This window comes from Centruroides sculpturatus, unplaced genomic scaffold, assembly GCF_000671375.1.
Source record: "Centruroides sculpturatus isolate CEXI.00-Female unplaced genomic scaffold, Cexi_2.0 scaffold93, whole genome shotgun sequence".
Lineage (NCBI taxonomy): Eukaryota > Metazoa > Arthropoda > Arachnida > Scorpiones > Buthidae > Centruroides > Centruroides sculpturatus.
In genome coordinates, this window is record NW_019384297.1 from 723,827 (window position 1) to 742,167 (window position 18,341).

At 28.2% G+C, this 18,341-nt stretch overlaps 1 protein-coding gene across 1 annotated transcript in view; it reads right to left on the bottom strand.

Annotated features, from left to right (window-relative positions):
- LOC111625996 overlaps positions 1-16,604 on the bottom strand; it is a 111,669-nt gene extending 95,065 nt beyond the window's left edge. Inside the window, exon 1 of the mRNA XM_023369301.1 lies at positions 14,111-16,604. The gene's annotated coding sequence lies outside the window, so the exon portion shown is untranslated. The remainder of the gene's footprint in view (positions 1-14,110) is intronic.
- Between the last annotated feature and the right edge of the window lie 1,737 nt (positions 16,605-18,341).

The window sequence follows — 18,341 nt, forward strand, 5'->3', positions numbered from 1 at the left end:
GGATTAATATCTGAACTTTTGACAGCTCACTTACTCTCCAATATTTTTAGTTTGACAGAATTCATCAATCTTCAAAAGAATTTGAACCTTAAAAAATCATTTTTTGTTCATATCAATTTATCTGATATACTACAGTACTGTATATGTATTTGTAACTTCTTGTTTTAATGTAGAATATAAATATAAAGAGTAGAAAATCAAATAGATAAGTTAGTATTACTGTATACATCTAAATATACACACATACAAATATCAATATTTATTCCAAATGATAACATTTAAAAATAAACTATATTATTGCTATTTCAAAAATTGAATCAATTAGAATCAGAGCTAGCTTTACAAATGAGGCAATGAGGCAAATTCTTCAAACAGCAAAATAAAGAGATCAAAAATGCTCAAAAAGGAGGAATAAAATATTTTAAATTTTAAAATAGTACAATTAAAATGACATTGCTAGAAGTGCTCTATTGGCAAGAATTTTGAAAGCACGGGTTACAAAAATCAGTTTTGCATCATGACAAGTTACCATTAAGCCAGCAATGTATAAAAATGATGACTAAGGACTCTCAAATTGTATTTGTTTTATCTTTTTAGTAGAACTTCAGTACCATAGACACCAGAAAGTAGAGTACTCACTAATATTTGGTGACTTAATATGTGAGTATTCACTTCAGAACATTGTAAAAATGGAGCAAAGAAATTTTTACCAGTGAAGATCTAAAATTGGCTATTGGGGGATTATCTTAATTAATGACTGTCAACTGTCAACATGAAGATTATATTTAGGACAAAAATTAAGATTTGTGCAGAGAATGGAAGGAAGCCTGAAAATAGGTTCTAAATAGAATGCTTAGGGACTTTGTGAACATTGTAGAAAAGGTCAAAAATAATTAACAGAACTAATGGAAATGAATTAAACAAACACTAAATTTAGTTTATTTACATTAACCTAATGTTAATTTAACAAATAAGTTAATAAAATTTTTGACAGTTAACAATATAGTCTAAACTTTTGAATATATTCACATTAAAATCAATCTATTTTGCTATTTCTAATGCATATTTTGAACTATTGAAATGAAAAATCTGGTTTAAAAAAAACATTTAAAAAAAATTGATATAAGAAACTAATTTTTATATTAAAAAAACCAAACTATTGACAATTTCTATCAATTTGATGTTTTTAATGTTCTATTTTTGTTAATAGTATAGATTAAATGCAATACTGAAAGTTTTAGGAGTTACTAAAAATTATTTCTCACTTAGATGCAATTTTTTTAAAAAACAGCTAAAATGATAAAAATATATACAAGTAAAGAACCTGTTTAATATATATATAAACTAAAAAAATGCAATATAAAATTTGATAATTATGACAATAATAATAATAATATAATTAATTTTTTTAAAATAATTTAAACAACTTTAAACTTAACTTTATTTGACTATAGAATGTTAACAATATTGGACAGGAAGGGGGAAATTAACTGAAAAGTTTTTACTAAATTTATACTAAAAAATAAGTTAAAAATTTATTTTAAAATTATACATAAAAATCATTTTGAATTGGTTCAATTTATTTGATAACAAATTGACTCCAACAGAAAATAAGTTCACTATTGAGGAATGTGGAACGAGACAGGACATTCCTGAGCCATTCCCACCACAGTATCTGTTACTCTCTCCGATTCTTTTTGTCCACTGTTTCTGACTGCCTACTTCCCTTTTATGGCCTAGTGGTGGAAGGTGAATGGCCTATTTGAGTAACATTATATCAAGTCATTTTTCATATTTTATAATGGCACTAATAATTAATATAAAGCCTAATCTTAAAAGAAAATATTAAAAAAAACAAAAATTAATAACTTTCAAACTTAATATTCTATAAAGGAAACAATTTTTTAACTAAATCCTAATTGGTTATTATTTTCACAAGTTTAAGAGAGGGGAAAAAATACTAATGTTTTAAAAGTATTTGCGGTCAATGCACGTCAAAGTTTAGTGAGTGTGACAAAAGGTGGAAATTAAATAAAAAAGACATTGTGAACAGATATATCAAAAACATGAAATGAAAAAACAGATTTATGGAAAAGGTTTAATTTATTAGGAAAAACTGGCATTGGTCAAAAGCTCAAAATAAATTTTTTGAACAAATTTATATAATAGAGTTTTGTAAAATATTTTTAAACTTTAGAAGGAACAATTATCCAAATCACTGACAAATACATAAATTTATATTTTGAAATTTGTTATACATTTTCTATAAATGTATAGAAAGTATAAATTGTTAATAAAGCTTATACATAAATAAAGTTTCTCAAAACATTACATGTGGCTTAAATATTTAATCAAATGTGTGCAAACAGGATTATTTTCAATTACTGTTGGATTAATATCTGAACTTTTGACAGCTCACTTACTCTCCAATATTTTTAGTTTGACAGAATTCATCAATCTTCAAAAGAATTTGAACCTTAAAAAATCATTTTTTGTTCATATCAATTTATCTGATATACTACAGTACTGTATATGTATTTGTAACTTCTTGTTTTAATGTAGAATATAAATATAAAGAGTAGAAAATCAAATNATAGTATTTCCAAAAGTTTTTTTTTTCAATATGATCGACATTTTCATATTGATTAAAATTTATGAATGTTTTTGAAATGAAAACCAAAAACAGGCAATTTTAATGATAACGTAATTTATACACACACTATTATGTACTCTATGTTACATATATAACAAGCATATATATGATAATGAAAGGAGAACTCAAATGAAAATCATCATAATCTAAAATCAATTATTAAAAAAACTGTTAGAAAAACAGCTAGAATTACTTTTTTCAATATTTAATAGTATAATTTAGTATAATTTAAAAAAATTATACCAATTTTCAATATTTCTGTATGTGTATGTGTTCTTTCTATTGTTTTTATTGATAGACTAAAACAATTTTATATAAATAGAAATACATCAATAGTTTATATTTATCACTAGTAGAAAAAAAACTAGAAAAACTTTATTCAATTTTATTTATCAATAATACCACTCAAGTGCAATTCACTTTCCTTTCAAATTCTATTTTTTCCTTTTAAAGAATGGAGACTACACAGTTTTATAAACTTTATCTTTAATATGAAATTTATTTTGGGATTACAAAAGATTCAATTTTTAATAAAAAATATTATTATAAAAATTTTAACAATCTATTGTAGTAGTCATTAGACTGTTATAAATAAAAAAAACTTATTTAAAAATTTATTCAAAAAGCGACTAAATTAGAAAGAAAGCTACTTCATAATAATTGAATTAGAATACAAAAGAAGATACAGAAATCAAAATTGACGTTTATTGACAGTTTAATCTGTAGCTAATAAATTTTAATGAGACAAAATACGCTAATAAGGGAGCGAGCGACGTTAACAACCAAGCACAAACAAAAGAATCCATCTCCTGCAGCGGACTAACTGGAAAATTTAATCATTATTATGCAATAATTCCCGAAAACGAAGATTTGCGAAACTTCTGAAGCGTATACTATGTGAAAATGAAATTCAAATTTTATGTAAAGTTTATAAATAAACTCAACCATGCATAAATAGCATTAACAGTTTATTCACAATGCTGAAAATTTGTTTTAAGATCTTTTCCAGATATAACAATCGCGTAAATATTGAGTTTTTTTCGGGAGAATTGTGCTCTTTCACGGCACATTACGTGACCGAGGTCACGAAGGATCTACACCCTCTTTTGACGTGTACAGTTAACAATATACAACGTCACAAATATCTGTGGGTTAAGCTGCGAATTAAGCATTCATCAGCTTAGATTTATTGTAGAAAAATATTTTCGTGATAAAACTTTTCCTATTAGCGCACTTTAATAAATAAAACTCTGATAATTAAGAATCTAATGAACAGCTGCTTAAAATATAAAGTTATTTAAATTTCAACAAACCTAGATATTGTTATCAATCAGGTATTTAGAATAAAGCTAAATCAAAGACCGGCATAACAGGAAGAACGACTGATACATCCAGTCAAATTGTCTAGAATTCGTTGTTAGGATTCATACCATTCGACCTACATTTGCAAGGTCCTTCGATGGTTACAAACAGCATTTGGGTGCAAGGAATATCGCTTAAAGATTTATGACGACATTTACAATAAAAACACGATCAGAAATCGAATATTTCAGAAGTAGCACTTCCTACCAAAGACACGTGTTTGTAAGAAAAGTCGTTCCAGATGTGACATTTGTGGTCTGTGGCTGTCTACAAATTCAGTCCGACTTTGTTTTGAGAATTAGCAGATGGCAGTGCCCCTTTGTAATACTGTAGTTTAAAAATGTATGTTTAAATGGTAAGCAAAAACTTATCTGGAAGAATAATTTATTCCTTAATTATCATTTAATACAAATAAAAAAAGTTGCAAGACACATGGCAGCTTTTAAAAAAATGCATCAAGAATAATAATTCTGAAGTGAAGATTCTATTTTAGTTGTATTTTATTTCTGAATTACTCTAACTTATTAATTTTGGGACAATTCTGACCATTTTCTGTTTAGAAAATAGAGTTTTGCGGGAATTGTGAGATCAACGACTTTCATAACACATGATCGAACATGCATAGATTTACAGCATTACAAATTTTTTATGACAAAACCATTGTTATTTTTTTTCTCTGTTTTGCAATGCACTAATTTACAGGATAATGCTAGAAGACTACAACTTGTGACGTTTAAGCATTATAAATTAACAAGATTCACTTAAAGCAGCACTTTAAACATTGTACAAAAATATATATATATTTTTTGTTAAAAGGATAAAAACTTATTGTATATTATTCAGATAAACAATAGCGATAAAAAGAACTTAACGGATATAAGTTTATGACTTATTTTAAATAATGTAAAACAAGTTATATTTTAATAAATACGTCGAAACGATGGAAACTATCATTATGAACTTTGATATCCAAGTCAAGTCTGAAGGTGAGAGTGGGGCGATAAGAAAATTATCGAGGTGATAGAGACAAAAACGCAATATTTCCTCTTAAACAGGATATAGCCTTCAGTCCTTTAACTCAATTTACCTTTATTTATAGCTCAAAAGAATTTTAAAAACAATTGAAAATGTTTTTATCCTGACTAGCTTACAAGAAAAAGTGTAATTAATGTAAAATAAGGAATGTTTTCTCTTTCTTTTCTCCCTCTTCTTTAGAGAAATTACGTTAAAAACAGGAGTTTTCTAACTATAATAAAACTTTTTTAATGAAAGTAAGAAAATTAGTTTAACAAAATATTTTTCCTCAATTACAAAATACTGATAGCATACAAACACAAATGTGCAGTTTAATTTTTAAGGCATGACTACTAATGCATTCAGTTGTGCCATTTGGGTGTGCCACCTAAATTAAGTTTTTCTATATAAGAAATAAAATATGACAAAGCGAAAAAAGAAAATTTGATTATAATGATAAATTCCTTAATTTAAATTTATTTTTTAATTTGTTGAAGTACAGTAGTTATATTTATTCATTTCCAATGTAAAAAATATTTCACACACACATATGACTAAATTTACAATTGGTAAAATAAATCCAAAAAAAGTATTTTGTCTATTTGTCAATTCTTTAATTTCAGTGACAAAATTTTCTTTTAGTTTTCATCAAAAAGATAAAACACTGATTTTTCTAAAAGAAAAATTTAAACTTTATTCGCTACTTAAAACACTTTCAAGCGTAAATGTATAGCTATGTGAACCGTAACCTTATAACCACAACCAAACATGGACGAATGAATACCTGATGAAAAGAAAAAGATCGAAGATAGAAGAACCTAGTACTCCACAATTGGCGTGTAACGAAACCACGACTAAACACGCAAATGTGGACACGCTAATTACAACGCAAAGATTTTTGTATTAATTTAGAAGTACCAACTGTCCCTTTTATACCTTTACGATCTTTATCTTAAAGTTTCCACATACAGCTGCTTCTTTGTAAAAAAAAAGAAAAAATATATATATGTTTTTTTTTTTAAATTAAGCATGGTAGCTCGTCCATTCAACTCTACCTTTCCGCTCGTGTTGCTTTCTATGATGAGAATATTTCCATTTTACATTAACTCTATTCACAAAACTCAATTCGACAGTCGACAGGATTATTGATTTGATGTCTGTCAGTTCTGCAGAACGTTACGTCTTAATTCTTCATGCAAAGTAAAATACCTAAACTTGTATATAATAATAATTAGATCTATGTTTCAATTCTTTAAATAACCTTGAATGCAATTCATGAATAGCTAATCCCATAATTAGCGTTTGGATCATGTAAAAATCTTTTTAGAAAGATCTAACACGAATGTTTAAATTCGTGATGATTTGCCGTGCGCCATCGAAGGCTACATGTAAATTAGTATCGTGGTATTTTATAAACATTTACGCGACTGTTTATACATCAAAATTATCAAAGTGCTCATAAAAAAACAAAAAAAGTATATGTATCTTAACTTCTAAGACATAAATCACGTCAACAGCAAGTTAAAATAGAACTGATGCACAGAATGACCCCACCATATGGTTAGTTTGTCTCGCTATGTGAAAGTAGATAAGCCAAATACTGTCTTTCCCTCCTCCTCTAAAGAATTTGTCAACTATAACCACGAGTAAATTATACGGCATTAATAAAAAAAAACACCAAATTATTTTTTCTTTAAGCGCAGTACAAGATACTGACTTACATCATTGTTAAAATCTCTCACCAGACAAATTTCGCATTATAATATACGAAAATTCAGATGTAGAAAAAAACTGAGCAAGATAATACTTAACAGTTAAGATCGGTTGGTAATGAGAAGCTCAATTATTATAAATTTTATCTGGCTCTCCGCGAGCTTACATTACACGAGTTCTCATTTCGATGTAGTGACGATAAGAATAAAATAATCGGAACGAGTTATCTCGATATAATAACAAGAGGTTCTCCACAACGCGATAGGACATGTGCTAGTGCGTCTATTGTCTGCCGACCTAGATATGATAGCACGGAAGAACCAAAACAGGGCAATTCAAATTCCATTCCTTTCAGTTGATTGTAAATATGACAGGTAACTGCTGGATTTTATCTCCAAAATAATCGTCTAAATATTTCTGTATGAATTAAGTTTAAATTGAGAAACTAAATCTTATTTATTTGATGGAAATTGTTTTCAGAAATATTTTAAAATCATTATTTAAACTTAAAATAATAATATAAACACACATAGAGTAAGTACTGTACAGTACACACGCGCACACAATGTTGCATCATCTGAAATTAGTATACATACATACATATATTTTATATAATGTGCAATATAACGTACTAAATATATAACTTTAGATGATGCAAGATTTCCAATGATATTTGCAGATTTGATAATGTATTTACGAATTTTTGAATTCAAACTCCCAATTTCATTTCATTAGTCAAATATTTTACATAATAACTATTATTATTTTATTTCGTTTAAAGTTAAATCTGTTAACACCATAAAAGAAGTTTATAAAAACCTATTGCTGCTGTAGGTAGACAATGGTTCAACGAACTTACATTTTTCAAAACTTCTACTATATCCTGTGTTGGAACATCTAAAATGATATTTGTGTCACCATATTTTTCGATTTCTTTCAATAGCTTTCTATAAGATTTCCCAGGGGTGTGTTTGAAGACGGTGATTTTAGTTCCTACTTCAAATGCTTTAAAGACTTCGTGAAGACGAATAAGCCCTAAGAAATTTGTAAAATGAAAAAATTGTAAATGATTGATCAATGAAAAGATTTTGTATTTTAAAATATATATATTTTTTGTTAAAAGGATAAAAACTTATTGTATATTATTCAGATAAACAACAGCGATAAAAAGAACTTAACGGATATAAGTTTATGACTTATTTTAAATAATGTAAAACAAGTTATATTTTAATAAATACGTCGAAACGATGGAAACTATCATTATGAACTTTGATATCCAAGTCAAGTCTGAAGGTGAGAGTGGGGCGATAAGAAAATTATCGAGGTGATAGAGACAAAAACGCAATATTTCCTCTTAAACAGGATATAGCCTTCAGTCCTTTAACTCAANACGGTTTAATTTTTTAAAAAATTACTATATTTTTCAAAGTAATTCTTTCATAAATAAACTTTATAGTTGGATACTCAGTTACGGGCCAAATTGGCCACTTCGAAAATCCAATAACTCTCCACTGATAACACGAATATTGTTTACATGAAGAAAATGTAGAATTATCACATTCCACAGAAGTACACTTGAAAGCCAGAAGAAATCGAACTAAATTCAATAGAATCCCAAAGATCATAATTTCTTTTAGACATTTAAATAACCTAATAAAAATACACGTTTATAGTTAAATAAGTCTTCCTAGAATTTAAAAATATTAAATTACTTTAAATTTTGCAATTATAAAATCTTTAAAACTACCCAGATTTCTGAGACCTCTAAATTCGAACGTGTAAGTAGTATTGTGTAAGTAGAAAAACTTTAAGATTAATCTTCAGTTCTTTGTATGAAAGGTGTTCATTAACAATATTTAAAAAAAGACATTAAGTAATAAGAAACGATAATTTTTCGATATGATCTTCCTCCTCTTTCAACTGTATATATATAATGAATGAATGTACCTGATCATGTTGATCAGGATTACTTCAGATTGTTTATCATGAAGAACGTTTTACTTCACTTTAAATATTTAATTGATCTGGAAATTCAGGTTTTGATCTGAATTTATAAAAAGTTCGAAAACTTTTAATGTATATTTTCCGATATATATATATTATATATCGCTTCGTACAAATTTTTATTAATAGTTTCAGAGGGTAGAACTTAATAATGAACTGAACAATTGTTGTAATTATTAAAAAATGTAAAAGTCAAATGTCAAAATATTTAAATCTAAAATGACAATTTAAGAAAATCAATTCGCCAAAAGCATAAATGATAATTACTTAAAATAAAAAAGTTTTTTTTTTGAAGTTCATTGAACTGCAATTGAGTTTTTTTAGAATATTTCTTTAGATTAAATCTTAGAATCAAATAAATATATTTATTATTTTTAATGTAATAAATTTCGAATTATTTTTTCGGATTTATTTTAATTGCACATAAAAACGCGGCCCTTTTTTTTCAGTTACAAATTATAGGTTTAACATAAAATTAATGGAAGAATTAATGTAAAAAAAAGGATTTGAAATAATCCGTAAAAGTTAAAAAAGAAAAATTGCAAAATTTACATTAAAAACAATTTATTACAATAATAACTTCTGTTTCCGGAATGCTTCAGGCTCTTAAAAGAAATAATTTAGTTTTGTTTTTAAAAACTTTTTAAATAAAAAAATGGGATAATTTATCCTAGAATTAATGGGATATAATCTCGAAAACAAACAAGTATATCTTTTATATCTTAATAGGCAAGTCCGTGTATTTGAGTATATCCTTTTCTGAATGCACGTAGGCGTATTTACAGACAGATACCTCCCAAGTACATAAGAAGATAATATGAATAATCCGGATTTTTTATTTATCTAGAAACCTTAAATTTTCTTATCATATTTATAAATTTGTTCGTTATTTTTTTCCAAGAATAATTTCAACAAAAATTCCTATTTAAGAAATTAATTTCAATTTTTTTTTTTTTTTAATACGTTTCTATCCCTTTCAAAAATACTCATTTTTGAGCAACTCCTTTAAAAATTAAAGCTAAAAATGAAAATATAATAATAATAATTTAGAAATATATATTTTTAATTTTATATAAGAAAGACGTGATTTAAAAAAAAAATGAAATTAAAAATTATCATACAATTTCTCAAAGAAATAACATCAACGAAACGAATACAATTGAACAATAAAGAATTACATTTTATATAAATCAATATATATATAATCTTAACATTGTTTTTACTAAGGATGTAAGTTCTTTATTGAATCATACTCAGGATGTGGCCATTTGACCCGAAAGTATCAATGTTGCGAGAGGGAATTGGTTAGTTAGAAATGATTGCAACTACCAAATGCCTATCACAAATCCTCTTTTTTTGTTGTTGCTTCACACACACAAAAAAACACACAATACAAACTATTAATTAACGCAAAAAGGATATCAGAATTCATCAATAACAGTAAAATTAGTTATATTTAAGAGTTTATTTTCATGCTTTTGGCATTTTAACAAAGCGGACTGAATCAGTTTTGATCGGTTTTTTTGTCACGAATTTCCTTTTAAATGTCATTTCACTTTCATTTCTATAGCTTTAGAGTGTTTGCTGTGGTAAGCACCGGAATTTCTTTCAAAGAATAACGTTACCAAATAACTTTCAATTTAAATCTGGATTAGCATACAAATTCAGTGATTGTGCTACTCTTTTTAAACTATAATTATTTATTTTTTCTTGTTTAAAAAGCTAAATAAATAAGTTACGCTGATGTTAAAACAACTTAATTGCATTGGTAACATTAATACAGTACTAAGGAGTTCATGAAATATTAATGAAGCTTCAGAAGTAATGGATTCTACAACGTTGATGTAGCATCAAGGATTGTTAAAACTAAGTGGTAATATGTTACTTGAGACGAGCAATTTTTTTCCCTTCTTTATTGGCTTTAAAGAAATTTTTGTAAATTTCATTCACATCGGTTATTTTTAAAGATATTTGAAAAAGATAACTGGAAGCTGGTGTACTTATTTTTATGAGATGTGGCCAAATTATTAATAGCTTAAAACCCGATACGCAGTGTTTTACATTTTTTATAAGTTAATATGATATAGTATGGATTGAATTTTACTCAAAAATATCTATCATCATATAGAATAATTACTTTTTTTAGTTTTTGTTATTTAATTAATTTGTATGCTTTGTATCTCATTATTTTTTTCGTGTAATTAATGAGAGAATTTCCATAAATAAATATAAACTTGGGTTATTTTTTTTCTAGCATGAACTATTTTTTATTTATATTTTTGCTGTGTTTATTTAANAGAAATTCTAGATGAAGAATAATAAGTTTGACCAATAATAAAAACATTTATTCGCTCAAAGTTTAATAGAAAAGTTCAGAATAATTAATCTTTCACGAAAAATATTTGTGTTTTTACTAAAGTAAAATCATGATTAAAAGTGTTTTAAAAAATATTAGAACTCTTGCTGAAAAATCAAGAGAAAAGTTTATCACTTTCATACGAATTAACGATAAATTCGTTAATTTAATTCCTAATAATAAAAATAGGCATATGACTAGAAGAGAATAGGAAATAGCAGGTTAAATACATCGAAAACTATGTAAATTCTTGGAGAGTTTGCAAAGTGTTTCATCTGTCATACTAATATTTGTTTTGTCTGCCAATTTGCTCGAGTTTTTACGATGTCTGCTAGAAACTAAACCATGGCCACTTGGACACAATCCAGGAATGCGTACACTATAAAGGAATGCTATCTGAAGATGGATCTTTTCCAGTAAACCACATTGGAAATTCCCTAATGTCAAAATACTATCGCCAATGTTGACAAAAAAAAAAACAAAAAAGAAGTTTTATGAGCGAAAGTCGATGGTATTTCATTCTTCGGTTTACTAACGGATAAACACGTTAAAAATTCTGAATATACTATTTTTCGCATCCGTAAATGTCAATGTCCAACAATTTTCTTAGTTCATTGCTTCGCGTAACTTTCTATAAACAGGAAAAATATTGCCTAAAATATAACAATATTAAACATATGCAAATTTTAAGGTTTAGCCTTTTACCCCGCCGCTTTTCCGGATGTAAAATTCCCTCCTCTCTCCCTGTTTGAAAGGAGATTTTGAATAAGAATTTTAACTTGAAAATTAAAATATTACGAGGTTAAATATTAATTAAGTGTAAAGATTTTTGTAATTTATGTAAAATACAGTAATGATCATATTTAATATATAGAAACAAAGATTAAAAATCAAGAAAGACAATGACCTTTAAGTCATCGGATCATTGATTAATGATACGATGCTTAACTTGGATTAAAAAGTTCACCGAACTGATCCGATGAACTTCGTATCTTGAACACAGTGGTCCATAACCAACACGTTTATAAAAAATAATTTTCTACAATAAATAAAAGCGCAAAAGTATAAAATATCACTATTTACCACATTCGTATATATAATCTGTTTATTTAGCAATGTCAATATTCTTTCCGTATCAATTAAACTTTGATACATGCATTCGAATAAATATTATTTTTGATAACAAAAATCGAAAAAATAAGAGATTTAGTATATTATAGGACATGACAGTATTATGTCGGGATGGTGTCCAGGGTCGAATCAAAATCAAAAAATAGTGATCGAATCAAGATCTGTGCTTGTCCACCTTGCCACAAATTTTCTTGGTAACACGCTGTGTTTTGGCATGACTGGACAATTACAACATAACTGGATAGGTTGCTTTGATTTATTAGAAAATTTCCTAAAAATAATAATATAAATCTAGTCAAATTTATACTTCAAGTTATATACCTTTCAGTGGTCTACAAATCAGAAAAAGATAAAAGTTCCTGTATGAATAACTGAAAACATTTTGGAATATCTAAATATTAGTTGTTATTCATAAGATATAGTTGTGAAAATCATGACTTGCATACTTTTTAAACATGTAAGTGGCTCATATCTAAAAAGGTTAAGTGGTTTTAAATTTTTAAAAACGTTGATCTAGGAAGTAGCAAAAGAAATGTCTTCCACGTTCTCTGATAATTTAGCATAACTTTCATTGATGCATAATTAATTAGGTTAAAATTTTGTTAATTTTGTTTACTTTATAACTGATGAAACTTTAAAAAGAAATTCGTAAACGAGTGCATTTTTTTTTAATAGAAGAATCTGATGACAAAACCGCTTCACGTAAAGGATGGGAATAAAAATAGATTTATTGATATTTTAGACAGATGGATGTAAAGAAAAATGAGGAAAATGGTTCTGTCTTATTGAAAGAAAGAAATAATATTTAATTATTTAAGTGTCAAACAAGACAGAAGTTTTATTTATTATTATGCAAATTTTAATGCAATCTTTTGATAAATTTAAAATAGTTTTGAGGATTTGTATGGTTTTAAAAATTGCATTTGAAAGCAATGATTTGTAAAATTATAAAATTTCGCTAAATATATATTTATAATTGAGACATTGTATTGCCATTAGATAGTATAATTTCTATTATTCAAAAGATATAAAGATAGAAAAGAATCCTTAAACAGTTCTGCATGAAAAGATTTATTTGAATTTGTAATTATTTGGATGAGTAAATAACAGTAGGATTTCTTATTTGTAAATCTAATCTAATGTTTACAGATGTTAACGGATCGGTTTCTTACATAATTATTAAAGCGTATTTTATAACAAACCATCATTCTACGCCATTAAACTTTAAATCACCGAATTGAATTAAAGGTTTTAATTATTAAACTAAAATTACATTCGTTTATAAGCGAATATTGTCGAAAATTGGACAAAAACTTGGCGGATATATATGAAGTAACTGTTTGAAAAGACACCGCCAGGCGTGGTTGACTCATCTATATGCACCCCCAAATTTATCTGCTCCCAATGCTGAGTCATTAAAGGTAGGCCCGCCATTGAATGTCTACACACGGTTGGATGTGGTACTTTCGATTTACTCAATCGCCACTACAATTATGATAGGCCTAGATATGAGTCATAGTCTACTCAGCAGTCTGGAGCCAGAAAATTTAAGTATCTACCCTTTTTTAGTGATAACAATTCTGTTGATTAGCTTATGGAATCTTATAACTCGTACGTAATAGGTTTGTTTTTATTCGCGTTAACTGTTCTTTGTACGGAAACGGAAACTAAACATGTACTGTACGTACTAGCTTACGGAAACTTTAATTTAGTTTAATTCAAAAATTTATTAAATAACTATTTTCTCGATTATTATAAAGAAATTACATTTAAATTGTTGTAAAATCTTAATAATAATTATAAACAGATGAAAGATTCCTATAATATTAAATTGAAGATCATCGATAGAAGACAATAAGGATAATCAATTTGCTTACCACAGATATATAAAGGGAGTTTAGCAATAAATCTAGGCATGTATGTTTGAAGATGATAATGAAGGGCGAAAGAACCAGACAGGTTCAGAAATTTGTGGCGACACCGGTCAGGAGGATATGAAGAAAGAAGGAAAGGTCAACACAGCTACAAAACTGGTTTCTTTTAACAAGTTGAAAAACCCGATGGTTTTAAAACGACCGTTTTATGTAGGTCTAGGTTCGAGCATAAAAAAAGGAAACATCCATTCTGGCCGTTTTCCATGCTAATGCTTATCGTGGATTGTTTTCAAGTGGCAACTATAAGATGCAGGTGTTCGATGCCAAGTCGGTTGATGTTACAGTCCACTGATTATCATTGGCCTCTGCACGCTTCGATAACTAGAAGATATTCTACTTCTGTCCCGACCCCGTTCGATTCACCTGCCGGATGTAACACCGAACATCATGATTCCATTAGAACTATTTTTAAGATAAGGTTACGAGTTTCTTAAAAAACCGACCGTATACCCTAAAGGCTTCGATCGATCAAGTTCGATCCGACTGATCGAAAAATACTTCATACTATAGAATATTCTACATCCCTTCGGAGCTGGTGTTCAAAATAACACGCATCGATCAAATATATTAGAATCAGCCCAGAAAGATTTAAAAATTCAGGAGTCATTGACATACCATTGTCCGCTGGTATAGTTATTGCTGCAACATATCGATTTTCCATTCTAAAATTGGGTATAGACATAAGCTTATATATCAAAACCCGAATAAATTTAATATCAGCTCTGTTTTTATGAAAGTACAAAAAAGACGACTATAACATGCTAGTTCCATCAATTAATTCAGAAATTATTGTAACTAGTGGTGTAAGGGATGAAACTCACTAAATTTGGATTTACGGTTACACTTCTCTCTATCCTATATAAAAAACTAACAACATTGCCCATTATAAGCTTACTAAAGTTAAAAATAATCCGTAAAATGTTTGGATAGGGAGTCTTTGAAACAGTGTTTTTTTAGAATAAAAATTCCCTAAAAAATACCCACTATTGGCCTCTTGAGAGTTCTCAGTCAACTTATGATAATTCAATCTTTAAAAACAGATCAAATAATAATAATAAATTTAAATATAAATATTAAAATAATTTTTTTAATATGTCAGCTGATAAATTCAAGGAACGATATTCAATAAGTTTACCTTTCAAATCGGAACTGAATTGATAATCAAAAAAGATTATTACAAAATGCATCATTCAAATATGCAAAACATTTGATTTTTATACTTCCTCCCTCAGAATTAAATCAGCAAGCTAAAAATCTCAGAACAGCAGGATCGATACTAATAGGACAAAGACCCTTTCTTCATCCACCCACGCAGATCTTATTAGTAGAAATGTATCATCGAAGGAGACTAATTATCTGCTGTAAAATTTTGTTTGGAATGGCTTGTGACTGATGTCATTTTACCGTCTGGATATAATAAATGTCGTCTTTAATCCATCTAATGAGGAAGATAAAACCGGGAATGACATCCACGACGAGACACCCTGATCTAGTTCAGATATGTAAGAAGGTTACGAGTAGCACAAGCTCATCGTGTGACCTCAATAAAAAAAAATCAAAATATAATTCCAAAGTATATTAGTTCTAATTTCCTATATTAAAAACTCAAATTCGATTTTTTAAAATCAAAAGTGAATAGATCTTTTCAAAGTTTGGATCATTGTAAGACATCATTTAAAAAGTGATCCACTTTTTAAAGGTCTCCGGTTTCTAAAATTTAGGTTACTAGAAACAATTAGGTTCTTAGTTTCGAGTAATTTTACAAATAAATAGAATAGAATTTCGAGACATTTTAAAGTATCTACATTAACGTAACTTCTTTTCCCAAAAAAAAAAATGTAGGTCTGGATCTTCCATTTGCAGTTAGGAATGGATCCGAACGGCGAGCTCAAAAGATGATTCTACTGCATATCAATATTTGCTCTACAAACATTACCATCTTTAATAATGACGATGAAGCTAAATTAAACATCTTTGACAAAGAAAGGAAAACCTAACTTAAAAATTATGTTTGCTATAAAAGATCGATCCTTACACTAATAATAATAAAAAAAACAAGTATTTTTTAATTCCTCGCAGAATCAAACTGAAAAGAAGAATCCAAAATTTCAGATATTAGTTAAAAAATATTTTGTAGAAAAAAGGTCCAGACTGTAAATCCCCCCAGGGTTATTCAATCTAATACTGTCTGTACTGCAACAATGCCCGCAGTGTGTTGGAGAAAATGAATTTCTCCTCCACTAAAGGGAGATGAAACGAACACAAACCGAGGAACTCTTTAATTTAATAAGTAATGATCCAAACAACGAAATCGATGATGGATGATAATCCACGTGAATGAAACTTATCAATTTTTACTTAAATTCATTTCACAAATGGAAAAATTCGGTGGAATGATTTCTATGTAATAATAGTAATAATTTGAACATTTGCATTTTCTTACGCGAACGTTAACCCTGTCTTACGTGATAAGTGTAATAGACTAAATAAGAGTACAGATCTCACCTTTTGTCGGTAAAACGTCCTCCAATGCTACGATAACTAGCAGTCAACGCAGACAAAACTCACAGTTCCACCACAGATCAGAAAACCGGGTCTCGTTCACCATATATGGAAGAACCATCAAAAGCAACCAGTGACGGTGCATTCGCCATCACGTGACCTGCAACGTGCCTACTGATTAGTCACCCTACAGGAAGCTAAGATGGCTGTATCGCTCTGCGGTTATCGACGAGTAAGCTCGTGTGTGGATCGAAATATAGCACACGTGCGGGATGAAGCGTCACACGTGAAGATATTTTCCTGGTCTCGATTTTTTTTTCTATAAATATATACATGTCAGGGTTAATGTGCTTCTAGGCAAAGAAACACGTGTCTCTAACAGGTAAATGGCCTGTTGATGACGTAGTACATCGATCGCGAATGGAGAAAGAAAAATTATTACACGTAAAAATACGCTGTACTCTGTACACAGAAATGTCGTAAAAATACATCCGCGAACGTCACTGTTCGATGATGAAAAATAAAAAAGAGAAAATTTGTCCCTTAGAAATGCTTATTTATGCTTAATTAAGTAAAAAACTAAAAATAGATTTCTGTTTCTCTCTTAATATGATAAATTTTGTCTTTGTACAAAACCATTACATTGTGTTCGGTGCATTCAACAGGAAATAAGGACGGTTTTCCGGGAGACAGTCTACACATCAGGTGCTGGCATTTAAATAACGTTATGGATGGTTGGATTTGTTTTTCCGTCTATAAGGATCTCACAGACTCCCTAATGAGTAAATAATAAGAAGTCGGAAGTGCTACTCGTCCTTCTATTCTTATGGGTCAGTTCGATCCGTTTTTAATTTGAGAACACTGTGAATGACAATAAGTTTATTGAACCTCTTCATTTTATCTATGCTCATTCCAAATATTCGAACTTAAATCTGGAGGTTAAGTTCAAAATCTAGTGTAATCCTCCCAATGCTATAATCGAACGTAATAACTTTTGGAATAATTTTATGGGAGATTATTCATATGGGATGAATATTATACGATTATTTTTGTGCGTGTTCTCTCCGGGCTTGAGAGAAGTGAAATGGGACACGGATCAGTCGCAAATATATGGATCACACCCGTCCAAAAACCATAAAAATATATGAATAAAATAAATTAAATAAATCTTAAATAGATTTTTATATCATTTATTAAAATAAACTTTAATTTATGTTACTTTCATATCGTGATTTTAACATAAAAGATTAAATTTTGGGGCTTCTTTATCTCAGGGCTTGTGTCAAATACCTTGCTGGCCTCTTCTATCTGGGCCTACATCTCTCTTAATATTAATCTGTGCTTTGTCATAAGTGAAATTTCGAGTAAATGAAATTCTTAAACATTTAAAATCACTTCATTATATAAACTGATGATAAACGACAAGCTCAGAAGAGCATAAAGCCTTAATTTTCAAAGGAATTAAATGTTTCGTAACCATAAAATTTTCGTGTTACTCTATCAACCATTTTAAGATAAAATATTTAATATTTATTCATAATAATAATAAAAAATATTTTAGCAATTTTTCTACAAAACAATAATAATAAAATTTGTATTAGAAAAATACTTGATATCAAATGAAAATAGAATAATAGAGAAAATATGAACAAAGTTAATGCTTTTTTTCCTA